The following is a 22,606-nucleotide window of genomic DNA, read 5'->3' as shown; positions in this document are numbered from 1 at the left end:
ATAAGATGGTACTCTAGGACATTAGTCCACCATCTTCTTGGACTCCTGGCTTTCCAAATAAAGTCACTATTCCTTGCCTCAACACCTTGTCTCCTGATTTATTGGCCTGCCATGTGGCAAGCAGAGAGAGCTTGGACTCGGTAACAAATTTGGCTTAGCGAGCCAGGAGCCTTGCTGCTCTTGGCTAGCTGGCCCCGGTCAGGGAATTTTGGGGCAAGGCCCTAGCAGCTGCTGGGACCATTTGTCCTGAAGATCTTTCCTTCAAAATTCTCTGAAGCAGCACTGGCTGCCCCAGCACTTGGCAGTTGAAGCAAGGAAACTACAAACTTTTGCGAGTCGACAGACTCAATTTTGGAGGGTAAGTCGCTCCATTGTGCACACTGGGAACATATTCCCCCTCGATTTGGGCTCTTCCTTTATGGGACAAGCCAATTTGTTTGGTTGGGGGACCCCTTTGGAGAGGGGAATTGTTGTTGGACTCTACCTGATTTGGGAACTGGTTTGTTGGTTTTGGTTTTGGTTTTGTGTGCATCAGTGCTGGAATTTGTTTGGGGCTTTTGTGTTGGAATTTGCATCTTTTGTGTTTTGGTGTTATCAAACTTATAAAAATGAGAAATACTCCACCTATCCTGAAGGAGAGCCCTTTGGGGCATATATTAGATAAGTGAGCAAAATGTAGCAGTGAGTCTATGACTAAGAAAGACATGATATACTATTGTAATAGGGTGTGGACCCAGTATATGTTAGGATCAGAAGAGCTATGGCCCCTGAATGTCTCACTCAATTATTATATGATCTTGCAATTAGAAGTGTTTTGCAAAAGAGCAGGGAAAAGAGATGAGGTTCCATATGTAGAAGCTTTTATGCTGTTTTATCAGGAGGAAAAGAAATCAGAGGACAGCCACCTTATGGTGCAGCAGTCTGAAAGAAAACCCAAGAGGGGACCTAGACAAAAGAGCTTAAACAAAATTCAGGAGATAAAGCAAAAACCAAATGAGGATTCATCAGAGTTTCTAGAAAGGATTTATCAAGCTTATAGGCGCTACACGGATGCAGACCCTGAGGTCCCTGAAAACGTAAGGATGGTAAATATGACCTTCATCAGGCAAAGCGCCTCAGATATAAGAAGAAAATTATAGAAGTTACATGGTGCATTTGGAATGAACCCTTCTCAATTAGTAGATGTTGCTTTTAAAGTACTTAACAACAGGGAACAATGACAGAAGCAAGAAGATTCAAAACGGAATGCAGCTTTTCTGGCAGTAGCATTGAATTCCCAGAAAGGAAGTAACTTAAAGGAAGGTAAGCCACCACTGGGGAAGGAACAATGTGCTTACTGCAAGGAGGAAGGGCATTAGAAAAAAGATTTCCCTAGACTAAATAATAAGAAGGAGGGTAATAGAAGGAAGACAGAAGCCTCTCATATGGTAGAAAGAGAGACTCTGATAATGAATGAAGAGCCCAGGGGACTCCCTTGGGCTTGAGGCGTCGATTCTAATTTCCCCACAGGAGCCCCAGGTAACTTTGACAGTGGGGAACAAGTTGACTGACTTTCTAATAGATATGGGTGCCACATATTCTATGGTAAACACCAAGGTGGCACAGAAAACACCTCAGTCTATCCCAGTCAAGGGAGTTTCTGGAGAAGTACAAAATCATTTGTTCTTACAACCTCTAGAATGCCAACTAAGGGACCTTACCCTGAAACATCCAGGGTGTCCAAACCCCTTTTGGGATGAGATCTCCTTTGTAAAATGGAGGCTGGGACACCTAATCTAAAACAATATCCTCTGAGACAAGAGGCCCAAAAGGGAATTCAGCCAATTTTGGAAAAGTTTTTGAAAACAGGACTGATTAAACCTTGCAAGTCCCCACATAACACCACTATCCTCCTGGTCAAAAGGCCAAACTCAGCAGAGTATCGCTTTGTCCAAGATTTGAGGGCTATTAATGAAGTAGTCCAAGACTTACACCCTGTGGTGTCTAACCCATACACTCTGCTCACAACTATTCCAGGAGAATATGGCTGATTCTCAGTCCTGGACTTAAAAGATGCCTTTTTTTCTGCATTCCTATTGCAGAAGAATCACAGCAGCTAAAAGTAAAACATTCCAACATAGGTAAATGGGTATGTCAGTCCTTCAATATCATTGAGGTAGCCACCCATTTCTTTGAAGAAAAGAAAAAAAAAACTGTCCTTGTTTTACAACTCTAGATTTTACAGATCTAAGTTTGTTGATCTAATTAATATAGACATGTCTTTAGATTCATTAATATTAAGCATAATCCCTTTTTGTGCCTGGGAATCAAATAAGACCTTATTACATCTGTTGCAAGGAAAATAACTTGATATGATGAAACTTTAAAGTAAATGTAAACGAGATAAGAGCTTTTAGGTAAACTCTACAGGAATAATTATGTTCTGAAAATTATCTAAATAGTCTCTCCAGATTTTGGTAACTATTACTTGCCTCTTGGTATTCACTAGAAATTAAGGTTTTTAAGAGTTGGGGATTCTAATTTAAATACATAGTTAAAGCTACTAAAAATAATAAAACATTTCAATATATAATAGGAAAGTGGGATATATGTTTTGAGTAAAAAGGAATTTTATGCATGGTCAGGATGAAATTGGATTAAACTTAATTGGGTAAATGGATTTTGTTATTAAAAGTAGACTGGTGCAGGGCCAGACTTTGTTCCTCTTTGCTAAGAGAACAAGTTTACTTAGAATGCTGCTTTTGATATCAGATTGTGTGAACTATCTTGCCTTTAACAGAGCTGTATTTGTTTTTAAATTTTCTATCTGACCAAATGTCTAAAAACATATTTTTGATATTTTTGACGAATTTCCTATCAAATTCTTTTTTTTTTTTATTTATTTTTGGCTGCGTTGGGTCTTTGTTGCTGCCCGCGGGCTTTCTCTAGTTGCGGTGAGTGGGGGCTACTCTTCAGTGCAGTGCGCGGGCTTCTCATTGCAGTGGCTTCTCTTGTTGCAGGGCACAGCCTCTAGGCATGCAGGCTTCAGTAGTTGTGGCATGTGGGCTCAGTAGTTGTGGCTCGTGGGCTCTAGAGCGCAGGCTCAGTAGTTGTGGTGCATGGACTTAGTTGCTCCGCGGCATGTGGGATCTTCCCAGACCAGGGCTCGAACCTATGTCCCCTGCATTGGCAGGTGGATTCTTAACCACTGCGCCACGAGGGAAGTCCCCACCTATCAAATTCTAATTAAAGTTCTTTTGACTTCAGCTAGCTTTGGGATGCTTCAGAGGGCCCCTGAGAGCCTTCCCTATTGCATAGGTTTTGCCTGCTGTGGAGCATTGGTTGGGATTTTCCCTTTTGAACTAGCCTTGGTCATTCATTCAGCTTCATCTCCGATGGGGCATTGGTTGGGGTGCTTCCCTTTTGTACTGACGGGGCATTGGATGGGAATCTTCCTTTTCTGGGACTAGGGAACTGTGACCCTGAGGTGCTTCAGAGAAAATATATATACATATTAAAATATATATATATATATTAAACTGACTAGAATTGGTTGGTATGCTAAATTACATGGAAAGCATTGTCAAATGCATGATTAGCCTCCTCAGATTATACAGTATGAATAAATGTTATTAATATAGACATTCTAAAAATTATGTAAAGTTTCTGAAATTTGCCTATGTCCTGGTATAATGTTATAGTTTTAGTTGTTATCTTAAATGTTGTAAATCACAACAACTTGGATAAGCTTCTTTGCCAAGAAGAATTGTAATCAGATCTTTAACTTTGCGTTTTTAAGATCTTTATCATTCATAGGCAGCTAAGGTGATGCTTTGCAAAACTGCCACATCTTCAAGAAGACTCATAAAAAGAAATTTTTTAAACAAATACAAGTTTCTGATAGCCTTTAGATAATACCATTAGACTGTGTAACAAATGACAAAACTAATGGGAAACTGCTTATTTCATCCAGATCAACAGGAATTAATTACATGGGACTGAATGAACTGATGAATAAGATTTACAACTTTATGACTTTGGGAAATATACTAACCTTAATCTTTGTTTTCCAGAAAAACCTTTTCTCTTATGCTATGACCTACAACAAGTTGATAAAGTATACCCTTGTAAACAGAGATGAAACATTTATCTTTTTCTCTCTACCTGATCCTGCCAGAATTTGGCTTCTCCAGTTGGCTCTCCTGTGAACTTGATGGTTTAATGTAACTGGATTACAACTAGTTATACTAAGCATTGTTTTAATTTGTCCTTTGTTTCAAAATTGTTTATGCTTTGTGTCTCCCTGCGACACTATGACTTTGTCATTGTTACTAGCTGCATTACTTATATCCTTTCTATTTTAAAAGATTGTTGTCTCTTACAGTACCCAGTGTATAACCAAGACTCCAACAAAATTGATGATGGCTCAACATCTTGAGGAAATAGATCACATTTATGACTCTTATAGAATAATTGTAATACTGTGATTCTAAGTATGGGAAGAAGCAATAAGGGAAAACATTTCCTGGATCATAATAGACTAGAAAGACAGAGGATCTAGAGAATCTTTAATTGTCAACGGGGCCTAATCCAGAAATTAGCACCTGGAGTGGCATATCAACAAGAATTTTTGCCTGATCTGGGATGAGCCTCCCAGTGCCGTGGGACAAAATTTGGTCATGAAATGTCTCCCAAATATTGGTCGAATTCCGGACCAAGAGGAGGATCTGAGAAATGGAATATTTCCTGCCACAGTCATCATCGATTGCAGCCCTGCAACATGAGCTGGTGAGCCTTGAGGAAGCTCAGGAAGGAAAGAATGCCTGCCATCTAGCAGCCATCAGACTGCAGCCACTCCCTATGGTGAGCCTTGAGGAAACTCAGGATGTGAAAATCCAGGATACAGGCCCCAGATAGCTGAGGTGCATATCAAAGGAATGATTTCAGTGAGCCCAGACTCTTGCATTTCCCCATACATAGAAAAGCACTGAATTCCTTAACTTGAGAGTGCAGTTTCCTTACAGCTGGACAAGGGTGGGTCAGTCTACTTGTTTAACCCTGTTCTACTGAACAACACAGCATCAGGTTCAAATAGTTGAGAGTTGCACTATTTACTAAAAATTCTAAGAATTATTCCCTGCCCAAGGCTGATCAGTTCCATTCCACGATCACCCCTAGGCACCCTTACACATCAGGAAGCAGTTAGAGAGGTTGTCATCCTTTTCCCCACAAGATTGTGGAATGGACATTGACAGTGGGGAATTGTAACAGGGAAGGGCAAAATCTGACTCCATGTTGGATCTGTTTCTTTTACTTTAACATTTGCTTTTCATTGCTTTTGTTATTATGATCATTAAAAGGATGCTGTCTATAGCTGTAAGCATATATAATGGTCTGCCTTGGGGAACCCTGCCCCTCTACCTGAATGTTAAACTAAAGTGTTTTGGTCTGCTCACAGGGAGACATTCTGACACTGCCCACCTGTGAAAGGCTGCAGAAGAGAAGAAATTAGCACATCCCCTCCCTGATGCTGGCCAAGCCGGGATATATTTTGCAAGACTAATGGCCTTTTTACTTTACTTTCTCACTTCCTCCCCTCTCTGTTCTATAGAAGAAGTTAGCAGGCATCCAGACCCTGATAAGATGGTACTCTAGGACATTAGTTCACCATCTTCTCAGATGCCTGGCTTTCCAAATAAAGTCACTATTCCTTGCCTCAACACCTCATCTCCCGATTTATTGGACTGTCATGTGTTGAGCAGAGTGAGCTTGGACTTGGTAATAGGGTGAGCAGGGAGCTTCGTGTAGTGCAGCCCAGGATCCTGCAAGGACAGACCAGAAGTGGCCTGACTCCAGCGTCCCAGGCTTCCAGCCGAAGGTGGCCACCCTGGAAGCCTGGGCAGAACAGTCCATCCTACAGGCTGATTCCGGGTGGAGCGTGCTCAGTGTTGCTGAAAGCCCCACACTCAGATCCTGCTTCCCAGCAGCATGTGCAGGGTGTCGGGGGGTGCTGATTTCTCCTATGGCTCCTGGTCAAGTGACTTCATGCACTGGGATGACGCCCAGAATGGGCACCACGCTGTCTTCTTCAAGGGAAGCCGTCCAAGCAGAGGACCCACAGGCCAAGCTCCTTGTGCACTGGCCCATCTCCGCCCAGTGACCCACTTGTCTACCAGGGGCCTACATCTCACCCCCATCACCCCTGTGTGCACAGTACCTGCTCTTTCAAAAGCACAGAGTCTCACATGAAGGAGACCCAGGGGTGGCTGTCAACCCCTCCACTCCTGATGCTGAGTTTGAGGTGAATGAACCCCCTTCACTGGACAACAGAACCCTCCACAGAAAGAGGTGCTGACCCCATCAGAGTTGGGGCTGTGCTGAGCAAGTTACTCCCTAAATATTATGACATGAGAAATTAATATAGATACTAAATGTGTCCATTGATGGGTGAACAGAAAACCAAAACATGGTCCCTCCACACAGGGTATGTTATTCAGCCTAAAAAGGAAGGCAATTCTGACACAGGATACAGCATGGATGACCCTTGAGGGCATTATGCTCAGTGATATAAGCCAGACACAAAAGGAGAAATACTGTGTGATTCCACTCATACGAAGCCCCTGGAGCAGTCAGATCCACAGAGACAGATGAGAAATTCACCTTCTGTCATTCTTGGGGTGTAACCTGCACTTTTAACCAAGACCTGGGGGTCCTGTGCAGAGGCTGAAAGCCCAGCACCACATGGTGCACAGTCACCCTGTGTGACCAGAGCCCAGGAGGAAGGGTGAGATGGGCCTGCATGTTTATAGGACCAGCACCCTGTGGTCTCATGTGACACCAACTCACTGGTTAGTGTCCTGTGAGAGCTGCTCCTCAGGGCACCATGCGGGCAAGACAGAATAGTCAAGGGCCACGGTGCTGCCTTCACTTCAGGCCCACTCATGATAACTGTCTAGTTGGAAAGTGCTGAGGCTCCAGGGGAGGGTCCTTCCTGCCTCTTCCAGCTTCTGGGGGCTCCAGGCATCCCTGGACTTGTGGCTGCAGCCCTCCCATCTCTGCCTTCATCTTCACGTGGCTTCTCCTCTGTGTCTGAGTCTCTACTCATTTTATAAGGACACAGGATTGGGACCAACCTAATGGTCCTTGTCTTACCTACTTACACGACCAGGCCCTACTTCCAAATGAGGTCACGTCCTGAGGCTGTGGGGTCAGGACATGGATATCTCTTTCCCTGGGGGTACACAATTCCCCTTCAGTCTGAGATAACAGATAATGTTGCCCAGAAAACAAGCAACCCCCTTACCTAAGCCAGCCCCTTGACAAGGTCCAAGCCCACCTGGTCTCTTGGAAACTGACCTGGGCAGGAGAGTGCAGCTCACGGCCCAAGTGTGAAAGATGCCAGAAAGCACCCGCGTGAAGTTTCCCTTCACAGCTGTAGCACTAAACCAGCTGATGAGGTCCAGCAGGATAACTCTGTCCTCTTTATAGGACTCAACCCACGTGGTCTGGGGGGCGACAGGCAGCAGTGAGCGGGTGTGTGACTAAGTGTATGTAATGGGCTTGCAGTGAGCAGGTGAGCACACGTGTGTGTGTGACATCAGGCACATGTGATGATCATCAGTGAGCACACATGTGTGAGAGATCAGGTGCATGTGACGGGCCAGCAGTGCACACACACGTCATCAGGTGCATGTGGCATCTTGGCGGGCAGGGCACGCACCACAGGGCTGCAGTGCTGCCATGGGCTCGAGCCACTGACCCTGCCTGGTGTGGAGCATCCCTCCCCCACCCCCACCCCGTCCCTCTCCCACCACGTGCCCCAGCAGCTCCCATGCCCCCAACCGCTCCCCCCTCAGTGGCTGCACCGGCACAGAGTACTTGCCCTGGACAAGTACTTCTTGAAGAGGGTCACCTCCGTGGTGATGGTGACCTTCCTCTTCTGCTGCTTCAGTGGAGGTCACTCCTGCTAGTGGCTGCTCTGCACCAAGGCATCTGGGCTGCAGAGGGGTGGTCCCTGCACCTGAGACAAAAGAGAAGGACTTGAGGGGCTGTGTTTTCCCCCACCGGGAGACCCATGTCCAGGGGGGGCAGGGGGCCATGTCAGACACACAGGGCCAGATATTCTGGTTCATCTTCCCCCAACACGGTGGGTGAAAGGAGAGCCGTGTGGGACCTCAGACCATGTAGGGCAAGGCGCATGTCGAGGACCATCTCACCACTGTCGGCTGGCCCATTCAGTTTGCTCTCCTGTGAAATGCTGTTCATGACTGGCCCAGTTTTCTGCTGGGCTATTTATGGGACATATATATGGCAATTGTTTATTGGGTTATTTTACATATATGTGTGTGTGTATACATCAACATATGTATATATTTAGGCAAATGCATAATGTCATGTATCCACAATTATAGTAACATACAGGGTATTTCTCTGTTCTAAAAATTCTCTGTATTCTGCCTGTGTGATGCCCCCATCCCCTGGCAACACCACCCACTTACTGTCTCTGTAATCTGCCCTCCCCAACATATCATTTGGTTGGAATCACATAGGACGTAGCGTCTCAGACCAACTTCCTGTTCTTTTTTTATTTGAAATTGTCTTTTCATTCCACATCACTCAGAATGTTATTCCAGTGCAATGGACTTTGATGCCTAGAAGTCTCACTGACTACCCAGCATATCCATGTCTATAAACAGATAATTAAATTTTTGTTTTATTTACTATGACCATAGAGTTCTAAGGGTTACATTTTTTTCTGAATTATTATTACAATTATAAGTAGTTCCAAATCATTAAAACAGTATATATATATATTACACATTTTTTATAATTATTAAACAAAGATAAATACTTATTTGAAACATATCTTTTAATAGAAGGAATGTGAATTTTCCCTTTTATTTTTTACATTCAATTATAACTAATTGCTAGGAAGAGAAAAGATTCAATAAGTAGATCTATTCCTAGTTTGTATTTTTTAGATATTAGCACTGAGACACCTTGTTCAGATAAGAGTGGGAGTTTTGTTATAAAAATGTCACTTATTCTTTCAATTCCTTCCCAATTACATACCCAAATATTACACAAAAGGTTTGGTAACCTATCAGCTGACAATGTGATTAGCTTTTCTTTCAATCTTATTGAAGGCAAACCATGGGTAAATTTCAAGAGGATTTATGAGAATCCCTTCTCAGTGTCTGGGAAGCAGCCTTCACCAGGCTCAGCAACTGAGCAACTGTCAATACGGGCAGCTATTCTTTCAGTGAGAAAGTCTTGCTTAACCTGATGGCCCAGGAAAGTTGCAACACTGTCCATCTTATTCCACCTTTGTGCATGTAGTATTTTACTTTAATAAAGGGTTCTTACTTCAGGGTGTGCTTTAAGTGCACTTTCTTCAAATCTGCATATTTAGCTTATTCTGCTTGTGGAAGATGATTGGCACGTCCATCCTCCCTGCTTGGCCCACCAGCCTGGTTGGATTCTCTGATAGTCAAGACTCATTTCAATGTTCACTGCAAGAAAAATGGGTGTGTTTGTGTTGAGAGGAGGCTCACCAAACAGGTGAGAGGCAAACTGCAGGACACATCCCTAAAAGCAGCCCCACCCAGATCAGAATAAGATGGAGCTGGGGTGAACATGGTTCCTATTTAAGTAAGTCACAATAACAAGAGAGATCAAAATGCCACTCCTCATTAAGCCACTGAAGGTGCAATGATGCATTATTAGCTAAAACTCCAGGATATTTTAACAGCTTTATCGAGGTGTAATCGACCTATGACAAATGCACACCTTTAAAGTGTACAGTCTGATAGGTTTTGAAACAGGTGTACCCCATCAAGATAATGATTGTACTGTGGATGAAAAATTAATCAGTGGTCAATCTAAGAAAGAAATGGAGAATTTTATTTGCGCCAACCTGAGGATTATAACCCGGGAGGCAGTTTTTCAGAAAGCTCTGAGGACTGTTCTGAAGAGGTAAGGGGGAGGCCAGTATATATGTGATTTTGATGAAGGGGTACGTGCAACCAAGCACAGAACTTGGTAGGAGGTTACTGCTATTCAGGAGGAACAGATACCTTAATGGTTTTAGTGCTTTTCTAAGTGTGGGAAGAGGCAAGAATCCAGGTTCATAAAAATTTTCTCCTGAAAATATCTAACTCTCTGAGGGCCAGTTCTGCCAGAGCACAAAGTGCCTCATCCTGATCTTCACCCTGAATTCCTTTCAGGGTGTATTGTAAGTCAGCGACTGTGGTGGCTGATGACTTAATTCTTGTAGAACTGGATGGTGGGCAACATTCTTTATGTTACAATCCCCTCCCTTTTGGTCTTAATTTTGACCAAGGTTTGGGAGGCATTTCATGACCAATTTATCCCATGGCGCTAGGAATGCTCATTCCCAGGTCAGGTGAGGATTTCCTTGATAGGCCACTCAATGTGCTGTTACTGGACTAGGGCTTGTTAACAGTAGCCCAAAGCCTCTGGGCTGCCTGTCCTACTAGTCTGTTATGGTCCAGGAAATGGTTCCCTCTTGTGGCTTCCTCCCATATTTAGAGTTACATTATTACAATCACTGAGTTTATAGAACTATGTATTTGACAATTGTTTTAGGTCACCTAGTCATCATTATTTTTAGTGGAGGCTCAGTCACACATTTGGTAATGAAAGAAACAAAAATCTTGTAAAATAGGTAGAATACAAGTAATATAGCTAGTGACGTTAATAAGGTCATAAGTAAGTATTTAAGCTAAGCACTTCTTTTAGGTGTGGCCCAGTATCTCCGCAGGTCATCTGACCAGTCTGTTCTGCACCAATCATTATCTTTAAGGGAAATGATATAGTGGCCTTGTCCATAAAGTCCACCAAAGACGTCTGCACGTACAAGGTGAGTGGTGGGTCATCGTGACCCCTTACGGGATAAGGAAAGAAATGTTATCTTCTAAGGAGTTACATGGCTGTCTCCAGGAGAAAAAGTTGATTTCTGTGGCTGAGCAGATATTTCTGCCATTGGGGAGGTCAGGTGAACACATAATGCAGATGCACATTGCACACTAGCGGGGAGGGAGGAGGCCAAAGAGCAGAGAAAAAGTTTATGTTTAAAATTTTTCTTGTCCTACCTTAAAATATGAATTTTTATTTCATCAATACCCTCATCCCCAGAACTTTCCTCCCGCCCTCCCCAATCCAGGCAAAGTCGGATCTGCTCTCTGTCACTACAGATTACTTTGCATTTTCTGGAAATGTACATATGAGTACATTTCCAGAAAATGCAAAGGGGTGGGCAGATCAGGTCTGCAAGGTAGAATACACTGTATTAATATAAAAGTGTACAGATAGAAAGTTATAAACGTTTTCTAAGGTTTGATGAGGACCAGCCACACGCGGAGTAAACAAAAGAAGCTCTGGCCACTCCAGGAAAGCACACCCACTGGGAAGATGTCACAGAGTGCTTGCTCCAGGGCACAACCCGCAGCTGATTTCCGGCCACCCGGTGAGGCCACCTGCCCCATCTTCTGTCTCGCCCTCAACACAAACGTCCCTGGGCCGGGAAAGGCAGGCAGTCTTGTGTTACAGGCATGTGCCTGCTCTGGGCTGAATCGTATCCTCAAAATTCACATGTTGAGTCCTGACCCTCAGGGTCTCAGAATGGACTGTGTTTGGAGATGAGGTCTTTAAAGAAGAGATTAAAGTAAAATGAAGTCACTAGGGTGGGCTATACTCCGACGTGACTGGTGCCCTATAAGGAAGAGGAGATTGGGACACAGACACACACAGAGGGATGACCATATGAGGACACAGGGAGAAGACGGCCGTCTACACACCAAGGAGAGAGGTCTCAGGAGGAACCAGCCCTGCTGACACCTTGCTCTGGAACTTCCAGCCTCCAGGACTGTGAGAAATAAATGTCTGTTTTTTAAGCAGCCCTGTGTGTTGTGTTTATTATAGTAGCCAAGTTAAGATTCCTTGCATTTATGGGGACTTAAGGATTTACTGTCCTAGAAAGAGGGGGTTGCACCAGGGTCCCTCTGCTTGTGAGCTACTCTGAGCACAGGGGCTGCAGGCAGGCCAGCTTCAGGGGCAGCTGCAAAGTGACCCCTTCCAAACCATGCACTCTCCTGGGCCCTGGACAGGAGGGCACATGTCCCTGTTTGGGAACCTCTGGTCTCAGCTGGGGTCTCCCAGGTACAGGTGGAATTGTGTATTTGTGGTCAACACGAAGGTCGCAGTTCTCGGGCACATTGTGGGTGTGCCCTGAGCCGCCAGGCATCCTGCAGGAAGGGCTGCCCTGTGCCTGCTTGCCCTTCCTGGGAAGGACCTGCCAGTGATTTTCTGAGCCGAGAATCTGACTCTGTTCCACTTCAAACAAGTTATTTCTGTATATCTTTAAGATAAGCTAAATTATGCAGGAATATCACAATGATGTGGTTCTAGGAAAGCTTGTTCTCATAGTTATTCAGAACTTTAACAAGAATTCTCCAACATTTTAGAAAATCACATCTCCTGGCTCAGAGTTTCTGAATTGCCAGTAAATGCACCAGGATTGCTGTCAGCACAGTAATTCAAACTATATACAAAGGTGCCTATTTGCCCTCATTTAAAAACATTAAATATAAAGGTTGAATCGAGTTGAATGTTATCTACATTTTCTTAAATCTAAATTGAAGAAAATCTCAAGCAAACATCTGATTACTTAGTGTAGCTGAAGCCAAGCACTCACCTATTAAATTATGTATTATTTCGTTAAAATATATTTCTCTTTAATGCTCCTCTCTATTGTAACTATAACTGCATGGATACATACATAAATATAATTATATTTAAATTATATGCGTAGAGAGATTACGTTATCTCTGCATTTGATTTCAGAAAGTGAGGGGAGTGTCACAAAATACTTGCTACAAAAGGGGTGAGGGTCTGATGGGCTGACAGAACCCCCATGACACAGCATTTCATTCCCGCTAAGGTGCTAGAATCGAAAAGACAGACAATGACAAGGGGAGAGATTGGAACCTTCAAACACCACTGGCGGGAATGTGAAATGATGCTGCTGTTTTGGAAAACAGTCTGGCAGTTCCTCAAAATGCCAGACATGGAGTCACCACATGACCCAGCAATTCCACTCCTACGTATAAACACAAGAGAAAGGAAAACTCATGTCGACACAAACACTTGTACATGCATGTTCATAGCAGCATGATTCACAAGAGCCAAAAGGTGGAAACCACCCAAATGACCATCAACAGGTGAACAGAGAACAGATACACAATGTGGTCCATTGTGTGGTCCATCCACACGATGGAACGTTACTCAGCCATGAAAAGGAGTGAAGCTCTGACACAGGCTACAACATGGATGAAACTTGAAAACAAGATGCTCAGTGAGAGAAGCCAGGCACAGAAGGACACTGTCTTATTCTGCTTGGGCTGCCGTAGCAAAATACCAGGCTGGGGGCTTAAACAACAGAAATATATTTCCTATATTTCTGGAGGCCAGAAGTCTGAGATCAGGGTGTCAGGATGGTCAGGTTCTGGTGAAGCTCTGTTCTTGGTTGCAGATGGTGTCTTCTCACTGTGTCCTCACATGGAGGAAGGGGCAAGGGGACTCTCTGGGGTCTCTTTTATAAGGACACTGATTCCATTCACAGTGGCTCCACTCTCGTGACCTCATCACGTCCTCAAGGCCCCATCTCCTAATACCATCACCTTGGGGGTTAGGATTCCAACATGTGAATTTTGGGGGGACACAAACATTCAGCCAAGAATAACCACAAACTGTATGATTCCATTTATAGGAAACATCTAGAACAGGCAAATCCACAGAGACAGGAAGTGGGTTAGTGGTGCCAGGTGCTGGGGGCGGGGAAGAAAAATGGGAAATGACTGTTCATGGGCATGGGGATGGGGTCTCCTTTGGGGGGCTGAGAATGTTTTGGAACCAGATACAGGTGGTACTTGCACAACATTGGGAACTTGATAAATGCCACTGAGTTGTCCACTTTAACGGTAAATGGTGAGTTTTATGTTACATATATCTTACCACAATTTAAAAAAAAAATCATTGTTCATCACATCAACAACTTGACAGCACAGGGAATTCCCACTTCTGCTGAAAGACCCCGTCTGCTTGCCCAGGTGCTTCCTGGGTGACAACATTGGGGCTGTGGAGTGTAGATGAGGGCATGAACGACCCCACACAGGGACGGTCCAGAGGCAGACCCAGTGCTCAGCACACGTGTAGATGCATCCCCAACAGTGCAGGACAGAATCCACTGGGAGGGTTGGCCGGCTTTATCATCGAGCTGTGAACAGCCTTGTGGGGCCGGTGGCTGTGCACTGGGGACTGACTGACCACAGCCCTGGGCGCCAGGGGCTGTGGCCTGATTCCTCTCACCCCGAGGCTGGGAACTGCCGGGTGAAGTGGACAGCACTTCAGTCAGTCCATGGTCGCTACTGGACCACAGGCACGGCTGCAGAGTAAGACTGGAGCACCTCCAGTTACTTGAAAACCCGCATGGTAGAAACATGATTTTTACATAAAACACAGGAGCCGTGAAAGGTTATTTTCTTATGTGAGCTGATAACACCACCCCCGCCATGTGTGGACGACCCCTGCCCTGCTCACCTTCCCCACGGTGGTTGGAGTTGAGCCCTTGCCCCCCGCCACCCTGCAGAATTGGCCTCCAAGGCCCACTTGGGGTCCTGCCCGAACCCTGAGGATGTGTCCTGCCTGAGGCTCCTGACACAATATGCTCCCGCTCAGGCTGGCCTGCAGAGATCACACAGAGGTCTAAGCAGTCAGGTCCCAAAGAAGCAGGACATGACCCTGGACACAGACGCGTTCACCCTGCGCAGAGGGGTCCCTACGAGCAAGTGTGAGGTCACTTTTTAGGGCCACACCCCTGTCCCGCCTGAGGCGCCAAGCCCGCCCCACTGCCCGGCCCAAGTCCCTTTCTCTGTGGAGCTCAAGCCCACACCTTCCCCAGCCCTGCCTCACCCCACCCCCCCTCCACCCCAGCACCGTGTAAGGTTGTCTGTCAGCATAACTGATGCCATCCTGGGCCCGTACAGCTCCTCCTGTCCGTCCACTGACCCTACCCAGGATTGTACTGTGTGGTCAATCACTTCTCTGTCCTCAAGGCCTTTCTAGTTAACAGAGGCTGTTTAATAATCATTAGGGCCAGGTGGCCTCTATGCTTTGTTAATCCCCAAACGATGAAGACCTTTGGCTATGTGTTCCCGGGGCCCATGTGACCAGTTACCCATTCATGAAACTTGACTTAGGAATGCACATCCTGTTTCCAAGCACCCCCCGATGTTAACCATAATTGTCCCGGTGACCCCTTGGCCATGCAGAGCGCAGCTGCACATGCTTCCGATCGTCGTCCACCATATCCTGATCCTACCCTGTGAGGAAACTACCCAATAATAAACGGATCCATTGATTACATGGAGCTGCCTGACTTGGTTTTTGGTCTCACGATGCCCTGTCAGTTCGGTGGGCACTTCTCGTTCCCTCCATCCTCCCAACACCTCACCTACTGCTGTCCCCCCAAATTTATATCCATTCTGACCCCAGAATCAGGCCTTATTTTTGAAACAGGGTCTCTGCATATATGGTTAAGATGAGGTCATGCTGGATTAGGGAGAGCCCTAAATCCAACAGCTGGTGTCCTATAAGAAGAGGGAAATCTGGACACAGACATAGAGGAGAAGCCACATGACCATGGAGGCAGAGGTGGAGGTGATGCAGCCCCAAGTCCAGGGGCGCCAAGGATTTCTGGAAACCAGAGAAGCTGGGAGAGGCCGGGGCATATTCCCTGAGGTTCCAGAAGGAATCAACCACACCTTCATTTTGTATTTCCAGCATCCAGAGCTGCGAGAGAGAAATCTCTGCTGTTGGGACCCCCGGGGTTGTGGCGTGTTGTCACGGTCGTTGACTTGAAGGTCGGCCATACCATGTCCCCCACATCGATGAGATGGACCCCAGTGAAAACCTGTCCCCCAGGGCTAAGGTGCACTTCCATGGGCAGCCACACCTCATGGACCCCCAACTCTACTCCTGACCTCTGCCCTCAGCTGATTGTATCTACATCCATTTACCATAACAAACTCTGACACTGAGTATAAAATTTCAGTGAGTCCTGGGAGCCTCCAAAAAAAAGAACCTGGGGTGGTCTCAGGGCCCCCAACCCCTCAATCAGGGTCAAAAGTGGGGATGGTCTCCAGGCCCTGGAATCTGCAGGGCGCCTCTACCAGGGGAGGTGTAGGAGACCCCAGGTGGTAGTTAAGCTGAGTCCAGGGCCCTCCTGCATATGGGGCATCCTAGCCCTGTGGATCAGGAAGGGGCCAGTTCCCTCCAATGCTCAGCCCAGTCTCTAGATCTGTGAAATGACCTGGGACACCCAGTGCTAGAGGTGCCCCAACTCTGTGGCTTCCTGAGCCTCCAGGGACACACAGGACAGCCACACTGGACTCACACAATGTGAAAACGCTTTCCCAGGGCAGGCCTGTAGGTGAGAAACCATCCCAAGGCTGGGGCAGGGCCGAGGGGTGGCGGGTTCCAGCCGGGTGCCAAGTCTCTAATGAGCTTCCCTGGGGGGACGGGGGTAACTGTCATGGTTCTGCCCTTTGTCGCTGGGGGAAGAGACACCCTAGAGACCCTCGAGGGAAGGAGGGGGCATGAAGGGTCATGAGGTGACTGGAGCAGGGACCCTCCCACCCGTGCATCCCCTGCGCACTGTGACCCATCTCGGCTGTGAGCACACAAGCATGTGCTGAGTCCTGTGAGCCTCCCAGCAAGTCCTTGAAGGTGAGGGTGGCCTTGCAGACCCCACCCCTTCCCTCCACTTCTAGTAGGTGGAAAGACCCACTTCTTGCCATTCCAGGAGCAGTTCTGGAGCTGTTCTGGGAGGGGTTCTGGGGTTTTGCAGGCTGAGCCCCTGTTGCTATGCCCCCACTTCCCCACAAGAGCCTCCAGAACAAGCTGTTTGCCCTGTTGCCTGAATGCCCCCCGCCTCCAATATCCTTAGGAAAGAATCAGGGGTTTCTGTAGCAGCGTCTGCAGGCAGCTCTGCATCTGGACCCACGTTCACGTCTTCCTTGTAAACACTGAGAACCTTCCCTGACACAAGCCCCCTGCTGACTGCCTCCACATGCCGACCACAGGCCCCAGTGCAGGTGTCAGACCGACTGCCCATCTCAGCCTCCTCCTCTTGTTGTCAGAGCTGCTCCAGGCCCCACTCAAAACCCATGAACCCACCTTTAATAGGGCTGTCCTCCACTCCCCACCTTCAGCAGGAGTTAACAGAAGTCTTTAAGTTAAAGGGTCCAGAGATAAGAAAGGAAGCTACAAACAAAAAAATCAAATGGAACCAGCTGGGACCAAGATGGCAGTGAATCTGACCTCCAACAGACCCTGAGTCTCATTATATGTTGAATTTACCATATCAGCATGTTAAGTGACACATCTACCCGTGGCCATAACTGGACATGAAGGACCAAAAAAGGGTAAAAAGGAAGTGATACCCCACTCCCTTGGAAAAAGCCCTGCCCCGTCCCCGGTAGACAAACGCATATGCCTCCCCACCATTAGCCTCCCTCCTCCTCCCTTTGTCTTTACTCTTTAAAATTAAACCACTCTCTCCAGGTGGGCGAGAAGTTGATCTGTGAACTTAGCTCCCACTTCTCCGTTCTTTGGCCACTGAATAAAACCTGTGCTGTGTCGGTGTCAGCTTTGGTTTCGTTATTCACCTACCTGAACCCGAATGGAAAAAGGAAATCTTCCCCAGCCAGGCAGAGAGCCTCGGCCAGGCTAGGGCCCGAGCAGGGTCCATACGACTTAACTTGGTAGCAATCTGTAAGGAGACAGTGGTCTCTGCCCGTGGGGTGGGTGGAGGGAACACCTACAGCCACAGCACCGGCTCTGTGGACAGCACGGCCCCTCGTGGGCCTGGACCGTGTGCTCTTGTCCCCCCACGCCTGATACCACCTGACAGTTTGACGTGGTGACACTGGCTGCCGGGCATCTAGTCAGGAAGGACCCAGAGGCAGCACCTGGTGCCAGATCACATGTGCCTTTTTACAGGCAGTGGACATAGTAAATATTAGGACTTTGCTTTGTGTCTAGAAAACAAACCAAGTGGCTAGAAGGGGATCTGTGCTATGGACTTGAAACCCACGTGCAAGGTGAGAGCTCCTACTGGACACGGGCTTGGAAGCTTCCGCACAGTTGATGACCACACCAGAGCTTCCTGCCCGACCCCTCCAGGCCTCCCTGGTGCACACAGCTGGACCTGCATTCCTCAGGCTCCCCGACCCAGAGCCTGAAGGGCCAACACTGGCAGGGCCTGGGGATGAGAGTGGTCATTCCACCAATGTTGCTCAGCTCCTCCTCCCCAGTGACCAGGAGAGGGAAGGCCAGTGGAGTCTGAGGTCCAGCTCAGGCAAAGCTCGACGTGCCCCCTCCTTGGGACCCCCGGCCCCGCCCTGCTTACTCAGGCCCACCGTCTGCCCCTCCCAGTGCCCGTGTACCACCGACCCACATCCCTGGTGTGGACATCCACGTACACAAGAAGCTACCCCATGTCCTCTTCCCACATGGGATGCCCCCATCCCTGCTTCTCCCTAATCATGGCCTGGATCTCAAATGTTCTGGGCAGGAAGAGGGCTGAGGAGGAGGCTGTGATGTCCCGTCTGCCTCCTGGGGGCCCAGACACAGGGCTCAGGGGCTGCTGGGCCTTGAGGTCCGGATGCTTCCGGGTGTGGGATGAACCTGCCACTGCCACTGCCCACTGGCGCCTGCTCCTTCCGAGATTCAGGAAACAGGAGGACCCACCAAAACTGAGCCCATCCCCGGGCTCTGCTGCAAGTCTGCTCGGATTTGCTCTCCTGATCCCGAAGACAGACCTGCGGGAAACAGGGCCTGCGATTCCCATAGTGACGGTATTCTGTGGAATTTCCACTAGATCCCTTTCTACCCTGTTCTGAGAAAATTACTAGCCAATCCATGCTACCATCACCCCACAAGCGGACTGGGAAGCTGAGACTCTGAGAAGCCAAGTAACCCAGCCAGAAGCACAGATGTGCGGCCACAGAGTGGGGTCTGCACCCACCGCCCGCCCAGGTTGACCGCCCACTCCCAGCAGGTTCCATATCCATTACCTTCATCCCCCTCCGGGGATCAGCTCACAGAGCCTCCTCTTAGGCGGATTCACTTACCTTCTTTTAACTGGAGCCGTCTTACTATCCTGTTTTTGGGATCATCCGGAAGGCTTGAAGCAGGTTCAGTCTCATGTCACCAGAGTACCTTTCCTGAATCACACTCACCACCTGTTCATCCACTCCCAGCTCAGACCCAGAAAGGCCCCCTTGGGCCCCTAGTCCCATGGCTCTGCCTGGGTTCCCACTGCCTCCTGCCTGGTCCTTCCCTTTCATGTCCCCTGCAGTGTCACCAGGGGCTCCCGCCCGCCTGGGGCAGGCTGTCTGCTCTGTCCTGGGGAGGCCTCCGTGGTGTCAGGTGGAAGAAACAAGTGGTAACCATGGGGCCTCCCTCACGCAGCACAGTGGCCAGCACCCGCCTACTGACTTCATCACTCTGGATGGGCCCAGGCAGGGACTCAGGGGGCCTGCAGCATCTCCTGGTTCTCATTTCATCCCAGCACTGCTCACAGGGAAGTCGCTAAGCAACTCTGTGTCGGTTGCACAGAGAGGACACTCATACACTCGCCTCCTCCCAGCACACGGGGCTCTTATGGACAGGCACCTCCCAGGATATGGAGCTCACCTGGGCAGGCACCCAGCAGCCCACGGGGCTCATGTGGGCAGGTCCCTCCCAGGATATGGGCCTCATCTGGGCAAGCACCCTGGCAGGGCTCGGTGCACAGAAACCCTCACATAGCCCTCATTGTGGAGCACCCCCAGCTCACCTGTTGGACAGAGCTGACCCTGAGCACCTCAGAGCAGGACCTGAGCTAACAAACAGCAGCTCCTGGACAGGTCTGTGACCCTGGGCTTCACTCTGTGTGGCCTCCCTCCACCGGGTCTTCCAGAGGCTTCCGCTGCACCTGGGGAACTGGGCTCCTGTCTCCACCCACCACCCCTCCTCTCCCTGACTCCTGGGTTCTTCTCAGTAAGAGAGGGTCTTCTTGAAATTGTCTCCCACTCGTGGGCCAGATAAAATGATTAGTAAACAAGCCAGAGCTGCAGCCTCATGTCTATCCTGACCCTCAGGACGCCACACCTGTTCCTTGGACCTGGCCGATGCAGCAAGGCCCATTTTCTGCAACTATGAGCCCCTGATGGGTGAGGATTGGCTGACCTGGGCAGTCTGACCTGGCCGGCCAGCCCTAGGTTGATGTCTGTATAAATACACCCTGCAGGCAGCAAGAGCACCTGCAGCTGTGTCTGAGGCCATACTCTCTGCCCCATCAGCAGCCACGGGGCTGGGCTGGTGGGAGGGAGTGAGGGGCCACAGCTCTGTGGGTGGCCCAGACTGAGTGGGGCTCTGCTGGACTTTCTGCAGGAGTTGCCAGGCTGCTACCTGCTAAGGAAGAGGATACATTGCCTACACCTGCCGTTGGAAGTTCTCCCGGGGCAGAGGTAAGGAAGCAAGAAAAAAGGCAGCGGGAGCCAGGAGAGGAGGGGTAACTTAGGTAGGGAAATGGAAAGCTTCCAGAAGAGTGCCTGGGGCCAGGACCATCCTGCCTGGCCTGCAGGCACCATCTCGGCATGCATGCTGTCGCTGGTGTGGCTCCAAGCCCTTTCCTCCAGCCTTTAAAGTCTTTGCACATATTTAGGTGTTTTACCTGGGAAGGGTGGGTAAGGTTCAGGAGCAGCTGGCCTGGGGTAACATTTACTCAGAGACGCCTCCTCACGGTCCACCAGCTCTCCAATGAGGACTCTCCTTGCGGGGGTCAGGGGGGCTGCTGGCTGTATGTGAGATAATTCCCCACCTCTGACCATCTTTAGAATTGTTCATCAGTGTAGCAAGTGTCCTGATTGGGTTTCATCTGTGGAACTGGCGGGTTCTTAATTAGCAACATGAATGGTGACATCAAAGTTCCTAAATCAGGATGGAAATACTTACCCCCCACAAGTATAGGTGTAAGAACCTGGGGAGGCCGTGTGCAACCGGCACCCTTAGGGATGGGTTTCCAACATTCTGGTGTCCAGCCACTGCTTTAGGATTTCTGGGGGCCAATCCTGGCTCTAAGGGTTCCATAATCCAGCCTCTGTCTTTAGTGAGACCCACACTTCCAGGATCCTACAGAGCAGGGTCTGTGGGACTGTTCTGTGGCTTCTCTAACAAATGACCACAAGCTGGGTGGTTTAAAACAGGAATTCATCCTCCCGCAGTCCTGGAGACCAGACATCTGAGATCAAGGTGTCGCAGGACTGAAGTCCCTCCAGAGGCTCCAGAATAGGGTTGTTTCTGCCTTTTCCAGCTTCTGGGAGCTCCAGGCATCCCCAGGCTTGCGGCTGCATCCCTCCCATCTCTGCCTCCATCTTCACGTGGCTTCTCCTCTGTGTCTGTGTCTCTCCTCTTTTGTCTCTTATAAGGATGCTACCATTGGATTGAGGGTCACTCTGACCCAAGATGACCTCACCTCGAGATCCTTAACTACATCTACAAAGACCCTTTTCCCAGATATGGTCCTGTTCACATGTTCTGGAGGGACACATCTTTTGGGGTCACCATTCAACCCATTATCTGTGTATAAAATAACCCTCATTTTAGGAGATTACCAAGGTCCCATATAGACTGGCACAGACAGCAGCCATGTGGGTGCGGGTCTGGGGAAAATTAGGACCCTGGAATCACCTGGAAAGGATCAAGGCCTGGCTTCATCAGAAGGTGAACTCTTCCACTACGGGACCCATGAAAACAGCCACTCCATCCTGTCTGTTGAAAGGGACACAGTGTTAAGTACAAAAGTGTTTACCTTGCAAAGCTGGCTCTTCTGGGACTTCATCATCAATAGCATCATGTAACCAATAATTACGGGCTTGGAGGAATCACTTTCTGGCACGTGATGACAGCACTGTCACTTTAGGCTCATCAAGCCTAGAGTAGGAATGTTTGAAGGAGAAGAGTTTGGGAGATTGTGAAGCTTGGTTGTCAAGGAAACCGAGCAGGTTTGTCAAGGTTGTCAAGGAAACTTCTCCCTTAAACTGAAGGCAGGGCTGGGGGAACTGAACTGCAGGGATCTTTTAAAGGGGCTGCTCTGAAGCACCATCACCTGAGTGGTGGTCTCAACATGAGCTGTGGTTTGAGAAAAGTGTGATGAGATTAAGCCTTACTTTCTGTTATAGTGGGGGAGGGGTTTGTAAAACACCTTGGCTTTTAGGGCAAAGGTTTGTTACTGGAACAAAGTGTCCCCCCAGAAATGGGCTGAAGCTCAAGATGTCTCTGTCCCCTTCATGTGAGAGTCCAGGGCAGGTGGGTGTAGGGGCCCAGGCTCTGTCTACCTTGTTTCTCCTCCCTGCTTCCAGGTAAGGGCTCCAACTAGCAGGGTGGGGTGACCACGTGGGCACCAAGCCCTCTGTCCAAGGATGCAGGCTGGCCAAGGGCCTCACCACCTCCACTGCTTCCCCTTGGAAATACGAGACACTGTGCCCCAGCTGCAAGGTGC

The sequence above is a fragment of the Balaenoptera borealis genome (assembly GCF_965194805.1).
Source record: "Balaenoptera borealis genome assembly, chromosome: 3".
NCBI classification, from domain to species: domain Eukaryota; kingdom Metazoa; phylum Chordata; class Mammalia; order Artiodactyla; family Balaenopteridae; genus Balaenoptera; species Balaenoptera borealis.
Note: the sequence above shows the minus strand (reverse complement) of the source record.